The sequence below is a fragment of the Pipistrellus hanaki genome (assembly GCF_964339955.1).
Source record: "Pipistrellus hanaki genome assembly, chromosome: 7".
NCBI classification, from domain to species: Eukaryota; Metazoa; Chordata; class Mammalia; order Chiroptera; family Vespertilionidae; genus Pipistrellus; species Pipistrellus hanaki.
Window position 1 is genome coordinate 32,442,040 of NC_140509.1, and position 12,993 is coordinate 32,455,032.

Sequence of the window (12,993 nt, forward strand, 5' to 3'; positions counted from 1 at the left end):
TAAAAGTCATAAAAAACAGGAAAGGCTGAGAAACTCATAATCAGAGGAGCCTAATTAGAGATATGACAAATAAATGTATTGTGAATTCCTACATTGAATACTGAAACAGAAATTGGATATTACTGGAAAAACTGGTTAAATCTGCATAAAGTCTGAGTTTCAGTCAATAATAATGTAACAATTAATACTTATTAGTTTTGATAAATATACAACGGGTAAATTAAGATGATATAAGGGGAAACTGAAATCCTGGGTATATGGGAATTCTCTGTACTATCTTTGCAACTCTTCTGTAAATCTAAAATTATTCCAAAATAAAAAGTTTATTAAAAACAAACTATTCATTTTAAATAAAGCCCTTGTGTACATGTGGTTCTATGTATGGTCTATATGTGTGTGTGTACATGAATGTCAGTCAGCAGAGTTTAGCATTTTACTGACAATTCCGTAATATTGAGTAATAGTGACAACTATTTTTAGTTTAATGCTTCTATTATACTTTAGCCATTTTTTATGTATTCGTAAGCTCACAGGCTTGTTATGTACATGTTTTCATACTCACATATCTACATATATGCTTATTATTCAGCTGTGAAATAAAAATGTTTTAAGTGACAGATCATTAAAGATCCTTCTATCCAGGAACAGGAGCCAGTGGGCAGCCATAACACATATATGTATGTGTTGTTTTTTTAAAATATATTTTTATTGATACCAGAGAGGAAGGGAGGGGAGAGATAGATAGAAACATCAATGATGAGAGAAAATCATTGATGGGCTGCCTCCTGCACATCCCCTACCAGGGATGGAGGCTGCAACCCAAGCATGTGCCCTGACTGGGAATTGAACCATGACCTTCTGGTTCATAGGTAGGTAGGTGCTCAACCACTGAGCCATGCAGACTGGGTCACACATATGTCTTTATTTTCTATGATTAACCAAAGGAATCACTGTTCTAAAAACTCAACACCAGAGGCTCTGTGTCCACCACTAAATCTGATCAGAATCAAGAGCCTCCTGGAAGTCCTAATGGATAGGACAGAATTCCTGTTTTTCAGCAACAATGAAAGTGGCAGATCAAAGTTTTACATTCCTTTGGAGACCTCAATACTTACCCAGTTTCCCCCCACCCCCTCTGGTGAAAATCAAATCATGAAGTCATCATAATGCAAATAGTATCTCTGGCTTGATGAACAATAACTTGGCATGTATTAATGGGATGAATAGGAAATTGTGTAATTTTATTAAAAAGAGGAGAGAAATGTGGAATGCCGCTATTTTCTGCAAAGCTTTGTGGTTCAAATTCAATTTGGTATTTATTGCAGGAGAGAACAAGAAAGATGTATTATTGAATTTTCCTTGCTATTGAACTTACTAGTACATTAAAAATATCACCAGTGCATGGCTTTGTATCTCTATACTGATTGGCCTGATATACTAGTAAGCAAGCTACTAATCCATTTTTCATGTCTAAATAATATCCAAAATGACTCAACATTTTTGTTTATATTCCCAGATTTTCTCAGTCAATTCCCCTGTCCTTTAGACTGTGTATATGTGAGAAATCAAAGTAAATTCAGGGGGAAAAAACACACACACACACAGCACATTCATCCTGTTTGGTGTTGTTTTGACAAATGATTTGTTGATTAATGACTGCTCTTGTTCCAATCTATTGAATAGTTGTGTGAACACAGCCTAGAATTTCTTCTTTACTTGAATGATTCATCTACAATGTAGGTATAGACAATTTTCTCATAATGCCATACCTCTAGATACTGATGAAAATATCACTCTAGTTATCCTAATATACCTGGCAATGTGTTGCTTTTTTGCTTTATATTCAATAATTTTACATTGATTAGCTGTCATTCTTATATAAACTTTAAAGTGAAATAAAGCTGTGAAATAAGCTAGTTTAAAAAATAGAATAAATTTTTTTAAATATAGAAATTAAAGCATTAAAATTCATCATCACATTTACAGTACTTCTCATGTAGTAAAATCATTACTAAACTGTGAAAGGATGCATTTGTAATTGTTAATTATCTTACTAAATAAGTTATTAACAAAAATATCAAGATTACAGCTTTTGATTTCTGATTTTATATATAAGTTTTCTCCTGTTTGTTTTATAAAGAAAAATAATTCTTTGGTGAAAAAATGTCTTCTCTGAAGAATATTAACTTATTTCCTCAAGATATATTGGACAGCCTTTGCTTCATTTCTTCTCTTTGGGTTATGGGTCCTCAAATCTGATTCTTAAGATTCATACTCTTGAATATGAGACTAGTGAGATGTAATTATTTCTCATCCAAACTCTCTGAAGTTAGTACCCACTGATCTTTGTGGGACAACATTTTAGTGAGGCAACTATACACAGGATGGGGTCTTCCACATTGAACTCTGATAAAGTGCCCACTCTCTCCCTAGATTTAGTGATACTGATGCAATAAACATTTGGGAGTGAGAATAAGGAAGAAGAGAGAAAAATTTCCAAGATTTTGCTAGCAATAAAATGTTTAACAAAGACATTTTCCAGATTTACCTGATTCTTGTGTGTAATGAATTCTCTAGTAAGATTCTGGAAAATTGTATAGTAAGAAGGGTTTGTGTTAATGGGTTCTGAAACAGAGGCAACAAAATGTTCTCTCTTTTTCATTTGTTCCAAGTGTAATATTTAGTCAGAATTCTTGCTCCTTATTTCATCCCTGAGTACATTTTGAGAGTGGATTTAAGCGAAAACTTAACTTTTTTGCTTACGTTTTTGACTAATGGAGAGATCATAGAGATGAATATTTTTGAGGCAGTAAATTTAAAAATATAAGCTTCCTTGTGAGCAAGGTAACTTTTTCTTTATTTTTTCCCTCTCAGATATTCTGTACCATTTTTATATCCATTGTGATTTCCCCCCAGTAATTGTTTTTTTGGAAACATAAAGAGATAATGCCAAGGGTCTTGTAAAGTCATATCTGAGGAACTCAAATACAAGTGTCTTGATTCTGGCTCTTTGGGAATCTGAGTAAGAGGGAGAACAAAGGGTGAGTCATTTCTGTGATCCAGAAAACTAAAGTGTACTGAATATTTTGAGAAACAGCAAATGTGATTAAAATTTCTGAGGATATGTAACAAAATTTATATGCTCTGGTTTTTGAAGTAATATACATTTATTACATATATTTTTAAAATACAGGAAAGAGAAAAGAAGAAACTATTCAATCAAAATCTTACAGAGATAAATAATGTTAACATTTTGGATTTTTTCTTTAACATTTTTTTTTCTACAAAATTCTTTCATAGTTTGATACTGATATCTTTAAAATGCTGGAAGAAAAATAATATTAGGGTAATTTTATTTTACTTTTTAAAAAAGTGAAACAAATACCTTATAACATTGTCTTTGACTTAGTTCTTCTTTGTGATGTATTCATTTATTTGTTTATTTATTTAAATTCTTTATTGTTTAAATTATTACATAAGTCTCCTTTAACATCCCATTGACTCCCCCCTGCCTTGTCTGTGTCCATTGGTTATGTTCATATGCATGCACACAAGTCCTTTGGTTGATCTCTTACCCTTTCAACCACCGCCTTCCCTCATAGGCTGGACAGTCTGTTCAATGCTTCTATAACTCTGGTTCTATTTTTGTTCATCATTTTATGTTGTTCATTATATTCCACAAATGAGAGAGATCATGTGATATTTATCTTTCTCTGACTGGCTTATTTCACTTAGTATAATGCTCTCCAGTTCTATTCATGCTGTTGCAAATGGTAAGAATTCCTTCTTTTTTACAGCAGCATAGTGTTCCATTGTGTAGATATACCAGAGTTTTTTAATTCACTCATCTACTGATGGGCACTTAGGCTATTTCCAAATCTTAGCTATTGTACATAGAGATGCATATATCTTTTCTGATTGGTGTTTCTGTTTTCTTGGGATAGATTCCTAAAAGTAGGATCACTGGGTCAAATGGGAGTTCCATTTTTAGTTTTTTGAGGAAATGCCATACTGTTCTCCACAGTGGCTGCACCAGTCTGTGTTCCTTTTTCTCCACATCCTCACCAGCACTTGTCGTTTGTTGATTTGTTGATGACAGTCATTCTGACAGGTGTGAGATGGTACCTCATTGTTGTTTTGATTTGCATCTCTTGGATGATTAGTGACTTTGAGCATGTTTTCATATGTCTCTTGGCCTTTCTTATGTCCTCTTTCAAAAAAAATGTCTACTCAGATCCTTTGCCCATTTTTTTTGATTAGGTTGTTTATCTTCCTTTTGCTAAGTTGTATGAGTTCCCTGTAAATGTTGGAGATTAAACCCTTATTGGAGACAACATTGGCAAATATGTTCTCCCATGCATTGAGCTTTCTTGTTCTATTGCTGATGGTTTCTTTTTATTTTGATGTATTCCCATTTGCTTATTTTATCCTTAGTTCCTATTGCCCTAGGAGAGGTATCGGTAAAGATATTGCTGCCACAAATGTCTGCTATTTTGCTGTGTGTGGCTTCTTCTAGGATTTTTATTGTTTCCCATCTTAAATTTAAGTCCTTTATTCATTTTGAGTTTAGTTTTGTGTATGGTATAAGTTGGTTGTATACTTTCATTTTTTTGCATGTATCTGTCCAATTTTCTAACACCATTTATTGAAGAGACTGTCTTGACTTCATTGTATGCTATTGCTTCCTTTGTCAAATATTAATTGAGAATAATGGTTTGGGTCTATTTGTGTGTTCTCTATTCTATTCCATTGGTCTATATTTCTATTCTTGTGCTAGTACTAGGTTGTTTTGAGAATAGTGGCTTTGTAATACAGCTTGATATCTGGTATTGTGATCCCTCTAATTTTGTTCTTCTTTCTCAAGATAGCTGCAGCTATTTAGGGTCTTTTTTTTTTTTATTCCAGATGAATTTTTAGAGAGTTTGTTCTAGGTCTTTGAAGTATGCTGTTGGTGTTTTAATGGGGATTGCATTGAATCTATAGATTGCTTTGGGTATTATGGAGATTTTAATGATGGTGATTCTACCAATCCATGAACAGGGTATATTCTTCCAGTTGTTTATGTCTTCCTCTATCTCTTTTTTCAGCATCCTGTACTTTTTTGAGTACAGGTCCTTTAGCTCCTTGGTTAAATTTATTCCTATGTATCTTATTTTTTGTTGTTGTTGCAATGGTAGAGATTGATGCTTGATTTATTTCTCTTAAAGGTTGACTTTTAAAGAAGAAACATACATTTGTTTTCTTCATTTGATTTTTTATTAAATTTATTGAGGTAAATTGGCTTATAAGATTATATAGATTTCACGGGTACAATTATATAATACATCATCTACATATTGTATTGTGTGTTCACCACTCCAAGTCAAGTCTCCTTACATCACCATTTATCTCTGTTTTACGCTCTCCTACCAATCCTCACTCCCCTTTTCCACTGGTAATCACCATACTATTGTCTGTCTATGAGTTGTTTTTTTTCTTAATCCCTTCACCTTTTTCACCCAGACCTATGTTTCACTAAAACATGTCATTTATTTAGATACAGACTTTTGTATCTCAGTCCAATCTTTATAATAAACTCAGAATAAAGAAGACAGAATTCTCTAATTTTTTTAATTTTAATTTTTTATTTAATTTATTGGGGTGTCATTTATCTTTAGCTACCCTTCTTACCCCCTTTCCCTTTAATAACTACCATTTTGTTGTCTGTGTCTATGAACTTCAATTTTATATCCCACATATGAGTAAAAGCATAAGGTTCTTAGCTTTTTCTAACTGACTTATTTCGCTTAGCATAATATTCTCAGGGTCCATCCATGTTGCTGCATATGGAAATATTTCATCTTTTCTTATGACTGAGTAGTATTCCATAGTATACAGGTATCACATCTTTATTCAATCATCTGTCAAAGAACACTTTGGTTGTTTCCATGTCTTGGCCACTGTGAATAGTGCTGCAATGAATATAGTTGTGTATATATATTTGCAAATAAGTGTTTTTAAATTTTTCAGGTAGATACCCAGGAGAGAGATTAATGGGTCATATGGTTACTCTATTCTTAATTTTTTTTGCAGGAATCACCATACTATTTTCCATAGTAACTACATCAGTTTACATTCCCTCCAGCAGTGAATAGGAGTTTATTGTCCTTCCACTTCAACATTTGTTATTCTTTGTTGATACTAGCTATTCTAACAGGTGTGATGTGCTACTCATTGCAGTTTTGATTTGCATTTCTCTAGTTAGTAGATAGTGAAGTTGAACTTCTTTTCTTATATCTACTGGCAATTTGTGTGTGTTCTTGGGAGAGGTATATATTTAGATCCTCTGCCCACTTTTTAATTGGATTGTTTGTTTGGTGTTAAGTTGTATGAGTTCTATATACAGGTGTTTCATTTTGAAAATGAAATGTATTTTAATAAACACTGCCTTTACAATTATTCAAAGTCTGTGTATACATTTTTGGGGGACACTATATATTTTGAATATTAACCCCTTGTTGGAACTGTTGTTTGCAAATATAATCTCCCATTGGTTGGTTTTCTTTTTGTTTTGTTGGCAGTTTCTTTTGCTGTGCTGAAGCTTTTTAGTATGATATAGTTTTATTAATTTTCACCTTTACTTTTCTTGCTTTTGGGGTCAAATTCATAAAATGTTCTCTAAGACCCAGCTCCTTGTATTTAGTACCTATGTTTTTTCTTCTACATAACTTATTGTTTTTGATCTTATGTTTCAATCTTTGATTCATTTTGAATTAATTTTTGTATATGGGAACAAACTGGAGTCTCATTTAATTCTTTTGCATGTTGCTTTCGAATTTTCCCAACACCATTTATTGAAGAGGCTTTCTTTTCTCCATTGTGTGTTTTTGGCTCCTTTGTCAAAAATTATTTGCCCATATACACATCATTTTATTCTGGGCTCTTAATTCTTTTCCATTGGTCTGTGTTTCTGTTTCTCTGACAATAGCATGCTATTTTTATTATTTATTTATTTATTTATTTATTTATTTATTTATTTATTTATTATATTTATTTGAGGCCCAGTGCATGAAATTCATGCATGTGTGTGTTTGGGGGTCCCTCAGCCTGGCCTGCACCCTCTCCAATCCCGGACCCCTTGGGGATGTCCGACTGCCAGTTTAAACCAGCAGTTGGATATCCCTCTCACAATCCAGGTCTACTGGCTCCTAACTGCTTACCTGCCTACTTGCCTAATCGCCCCTAACCCCTCTGCCTGATCACTCCTAACCACCTTTGCTTGAGGCCTGATTGCCCCTAACCACCCTCTCCTGCCAACCTGATCATCCCTAACTGCCCTCTCCTGGTGGCCTTATCACCCCTAACTGCCCTCTCCTTCCAGCCTGATCACCCTTAACCTTCTCCTCTGCCAGCCTGATTGCCTTCTAACTGCTCCCCCCCTGCTGGCCTGATCACCCCTTAAATGCTCCCCACTGTCAGCCTGATCATCCCTAACTGCCTCTGCCTCAGCCCCTGCCACCGTGGCTTTGTTCGGAAGGACGTCCAGAAGATGTCTGGTCTACTTAGCATATTACTCCTTTATTAGTATAGATTTATTTTACTTTTTCCCCATGTTTTTTTTTTCTTTGTAGTACAACTTAAAGTTAGGTAGTATGATACCTCTGGCTTTGTTCTTTTTTCTCAAGATTGCTTTGGTTTCTCAAGGATTTTTTTTGGTTCCATACAAATTGGATATTTTTTTGTTCTATTTCTTTAAGAAATGGCATTAGCAATTTGATGGGGATTGCATTAAATATGGGTATTGCTTTGGGTAATATGGCCATTTTAACAATGTTGATTCTTTGAATCCATGAACAGAGAATATCTTTCCATTTCATTGTGTCTTTTTAAATATCTTAATAATGCTTTATAGTTTTCAGTATATAGGTCTTCCACATTTTTTCTTAAGTTTATTTCTAGGTATTTTATTCTTTTGGTAGCAATTGCAAAAGAAATGTTTTTTGCCCCTTTATTTTTCTAAAATTTCATTTTTCGTATATAGGAAAGCAGTGGATTTTTTGTACATTTATTTTGTATCCTGCAATTTTACTTTATTTATTGTTCTTAATAGTTTTTGGTTTTCTATATACAGAATCATGTCATCTGCAAAAAGTGACACTTTTACTTCTTCCTTCCCAATTTAGCTGCCTTTTATGTCTGTCTCTGGTCTTATTTCTCTGTTTAGGACTTCCAGAACTATGTTCAACAGAATGGTGACAGTGGAAACCCTTATTTTGCTCCTAATTTTAGAGGAAACGTTTTCATTGAATATGGTGTTAGCTGAGGGTTTGTCATATATGACCTTTATTATGTTAAGATACTATCCTTCTACACCCATTTTATTGTTTTAATCATAAATGGTTGTTGTATCTTATTAAATGCTCTTTCTGTATCCATTGATAACATCATATAGCTTTTAACCTTTGTTTTGTTAACACAGAACATTAATAAAACAAAGGATAAATGATATTTGTATTTTTAAAAGGAAGGCAGTGATAAAGCAAATTACATTGGTTGAGGATGAACTAGGAATCCTCTGAATTCTGTGTAAACATTTTTTATTCAGGATTATTCCATGAGCCCCGATATTTAGTTTAAAATTGTTACAAATCTTAGACTCAGATGGCGTACTCAATACGTTAGCTTCTTTTGCCATCAAAATGAAGAATCATTGACCCGAGACGTTTTACTCACTTTTCTCTTGGGACAAGTTAGAGGAGAAGGTAAGAGGCGGGGCAAAGTGCTGTGGAGTCCAGCACTTTGGTCCACTTATCATCAGGGTTTTTTTTTTCAGTGACCACAGATTGAACTTCTAGTTGCAGCCAACTCTCTCAAAATACTTGTTTTGGGCCACAAAGGAAAATAAAAGGAAGGCTCATGAGTCACTCTACATTCTTTAATGCTACTAGCAAAACAATTTTCCTAAGAAAGGGCAGTAGTACCATCTTAGTCTTGAAAGACCCCACCTTAAAAATTGCATAATATGATGAATTTACAATAAAAAAAGAGTCAGACATTGCAATTTATTTAATCAGAAAGTCTTGTTCTATCATCTCTTCCTCTCTCTCTCTCTCTCTTTCTCTCTCTCTCTCTCTCTCTCTCTCTCTCTCTCTCTCTCTCTCTCTCTCTCTCTCTCTCTCTCTCTCTCTTTGTCTCTCATCCTCACCAGAGGATATTTTTTTCTATTTTCAGAGAGAAAGAAAGGGATAGGGGAGACAGAAACACCCATGTGAGAGAAACATCAATTGGTTGCCTTCCACATGCCTCCAACCAAGGTACATGCCCTTGACCAGAATCCACCCAGGACCCTTCATTCTGCAGGCTGACACACTATCCACTGAGCAAAACTGGCTAGGGCTAGCTGTATCCTCTCTTGCAGCTAGGATCCACCACAGCAAAGTTGTAGGAGTTCTGGAATTTACTGGACACCCCTGAGAAGTCCTGCTGTCAGTCACAGCTTGAGGTTTCTTTACCCAAAGCATTGTTGCTGGCTGTCATCTTGAAGCAGTGGTTTCTAAGGTGGAATTTGTTGAAAGAAGGTAGTGCTTTTGACTAAGGCCAGAAACTTTCTCCTTGTAAAATAAGTACACTATTTAGGTTAAGGCATAATAGAATTTATTGGAAACACTTCATTGAGGAGTCTGGTGAACCAAGCCAGGGCCATCCCCATGTCTCTGAAGAAAAAGCCTTCAAATGAGAGGTGATCTTAAAGAGTTTAAGATTTCTTTCTACATGGGCCCAGAATATGCTGTACAGGACAGATAATGGGTAATTTCATGTTAATAGATTAATTATTGGTCTCAGCTGATATAACTATTTATGTGAATTAATTTGGTATAATTACATACCAAGGAGTAATAAAGCAATCAGCAGAAAGTGTGGTTGAAAAGCATCTTGTTCAAGTTTATACATACAGAATATATGTTTCCTAAATTAAATGAAAATACATAGATAAATTTCAATTTTCTACTAGTCTAAAAAAACAAGACATATCACAAGGAAGGAAGGACTACCTAAGGATAGGCTAAAACACATTGTATTATAAATTAAAGTTTTATTTTGATATCAGTAAATATTTTAAAAGGAAAAGAGAAAACAATAAAGCTGATTTTTCCTCCTATGTAATAGGGTTTCCATATTATGGTTCATATTTTTGCAAATTTAAAAACTGTTTTTCTAATATATAAATTTCTTCTCAAATTTAATAATGACAAATCATCTTATTTCCTACCAGACAGCTGTTTGCTGTTAAAATAATGGACTTTGAAGTTCAATCATTAAAACATGTGCAAATATTTATATATGTGCAACTTAGTAAAAATATTTTCCCAACACTGCTTAACAAAAAACTTTTAATCTCTGCTTTATTTTTATATTATTGTAACATTTTAGGTGTCTCTTAGGAGACAGTTTAAGCTTCCAACTTATAATGTTGGTTATGTCAAGCAAAAATCTGAGGTAGTTTAATGGTTTCAGATTATTTAATTAAAGCTGACTACTAAGTATTTGTTTATCATTTTTTTGTCATGTTTTTAGCATAGCTTCAGTTATTTTTAAGTAATTGTGAAGTGTTGTATTATAAATGGAAAAATTCACATTTTTATCTGAAGTAGAAGTTTTTATATCCCATAGTAATCTTTTTGTTGTTATTCCTCACTCGAGGATATTTTATTTCATAGATTTGTTTTCTTTTCTTTTTAGAGAGAGTGGAAGGGAAGTGGAGTTGGGGGAGGGGAGGGAGAGAAAAACATCCATTGCTTGCCTCCCACACATGCCCTGACCAGAACTGGGGATCAAACCTGTGACCCAGGTATGTGCCCTTGTCCAGGATCAAACCATGACTCTTTGGTAGGCAGGCCAACACTCTAACCACCAAGTAACCCTGGCCAGGGCACCTAATAATCTTGATTTGACTGGAGAGTCAACCGAGATGGTTCATTAGAATCACATTTTGTGTGTCATCTGTTGATTAGGGTCTATGACTTTACTCATTTATTAAACATTTTGGAATGTCCATGAGGGCACAAATACTATGTTAGGTGGTAGGCTTTCTTGTTCCTCAGAAATTGAGACTAAATTAAAGCAATGCTGTATTATAACTGTTATAGTATCTGCAGAGGATATTATTGGAGATGAGGGTGAGACAGAATAAGGGTATTAGTGCTATCTGGGTATAGAGGTAAGGACACACTTCTAAGAAAAGGTGATATAATCTGATACTTGGAAGATGAGTAATAATTTCTGTTATGGACAAACATCAAACTCAGGTAAATTATTTCCATGCTAAAAGAAACATTCACACATTTACACAAGTATTTTATTTAGATTCCTCTAAATTAGTCTTCCTGCCTATGTTTGATCATATAAATCACTAATTTCAAAATTATATTTATCATCTTTTCCAATGGTTCTCAAATTTTGTTGCATCAAGATTACTTGGATGGATTATTAAAACATATCTGGGCCCCACTCCCACGTTTCTGATGCAGTGGGTATAGGGTGGATATAGACAACTGCATTTCTAAGTTCCCAGGTGATACTGATGCTACTGCTCCATGGAAAATATGTGATTATCAGATGATTATCAGAATCAACTGGGCATGTTTTAAAAATATGGATGCTATTCCCAGAGATTTATTAGTTTAACTTGGGCAGGAACAAGGAAGCTGTGTTTTTAGTATATCGATATTTCCCTAGTTGATTCTAATTATCAATAAAGTTTGGGATTCATAGACATAGTCCATGGCTTTTTATTTCACAAGTGATAAAATTGAGATGTAGAAAAGTTATAAAGCTTGGGAGCCATTGAGCTAGCACCAAATACCTGCTGATCAGATGTGGCACCATCAGGAGTTGGGTCGGTCAAAGACAGATGGCTGAAAGCACTAGAAAATAAAAAATGAAATGGCCCTAGCCAGTTGCTCAGTGGTTAGAGTGTCAGCCCTTGAACTGAAGAGTCTCAAATTCAATTCTGTTCAAGGGCATGTATCTCAGTTGCAGGCACATGAGGGAGGTAACCAATGTGTCTCACATTGATGTCTCTCTCTTTTCCCCTTTCTAAAAATCAATGGAAAAAATATCCTTGGGTGAGGATTAACAATAATAAAAAAGGGACAACCACCATTATTATTAGTGCATCTCTTAAAAGTTGTTAAGTTGAAACTGCCCTAGAAAACTGAAGCCACAGATTCAGTTCTTCAGATTCAGTGGAAAATGGATCAACTATATTTTCTCATACTGGATTTGCATTTCTATTGATGGATGCTAAAGAATGCTTTATGTCAATTGAAAAATATTTTTAGCCAAAATTGAAAAGTTTATCAGCATTCACCAAAATAGTTCTGCCTTCTGCCCTCCATGGGCTTGAGGAATGAAACCTAATGTTCAGGATTCAGAAGAGATTTGTGAGTAGTAACTTATGGATACTTCCAGTATACAGTACAGTGAATGCTATTAATGGCTAATGGGTACTTTAGCCAAGATAACCTTCAACCCATATATAGATAACATATGCTACGGAATGACAACAACTAAAGCTTATATCGTTGAGCAAAGCCCTCTTTGGAAAATACTTTAAAAGAGAAAACTCAGTGATTCATTTAATTAGAGTGAAATTAAAAGTGAAAAAAAAGAAAAGTTATGAGAAGTCATCAAAACTATACAACTAAATAGGAGTTGAGCAAAGCTGTCTTTTTTAATGAACCTATTCCCCCCCCCCTTTTAAAAAAAATATATTTTATTGATTTTTTACAGAGAGGAGAAGAGAGGGATAGAGAGCTAGAAACATCGATGAGAGAGAAACATCGACCAGCTGCCTCTTGCACACCCCCTACCGGGGATGTGCCTGCAACCAATATACATGCCCTTGACCAGAATCGAACCTGGGACCTTTCAGTCCGCAGACCAATGCACGGAGCCAGACCGGTTTCGGCTATTTTTTCCCTTCAAAAGCCATACTACTATTTTATTCTCTAC

At 34.4% G+C, this 12,993-nt stretch overlaps 1 pseudogene across 1 annotated transcript in view; it reads left to right on the top strand.

Moving 5' to 3' along the window:
* LOC311625845 (protein SPO16 homolog) overlaps positions 1–12,625 on the top strand; it is a 29,395-nt pseudogene extending 16,770 nt beyond the window's left edge. Inside the window, exons 2-3 of the transcript in view lie at positions 8,204–8,304; positions 12,130–12,625. The product of the transcript in view is annotated as a protein SPO16 homolog (transcript). The remainder of the gene's footprint in view (positions 1–8,203; positions 8,305–12,129) is intronic.
* The last annotated feature ends 368 nt before the right edge of the window (positions 12,626–12,993 follow it).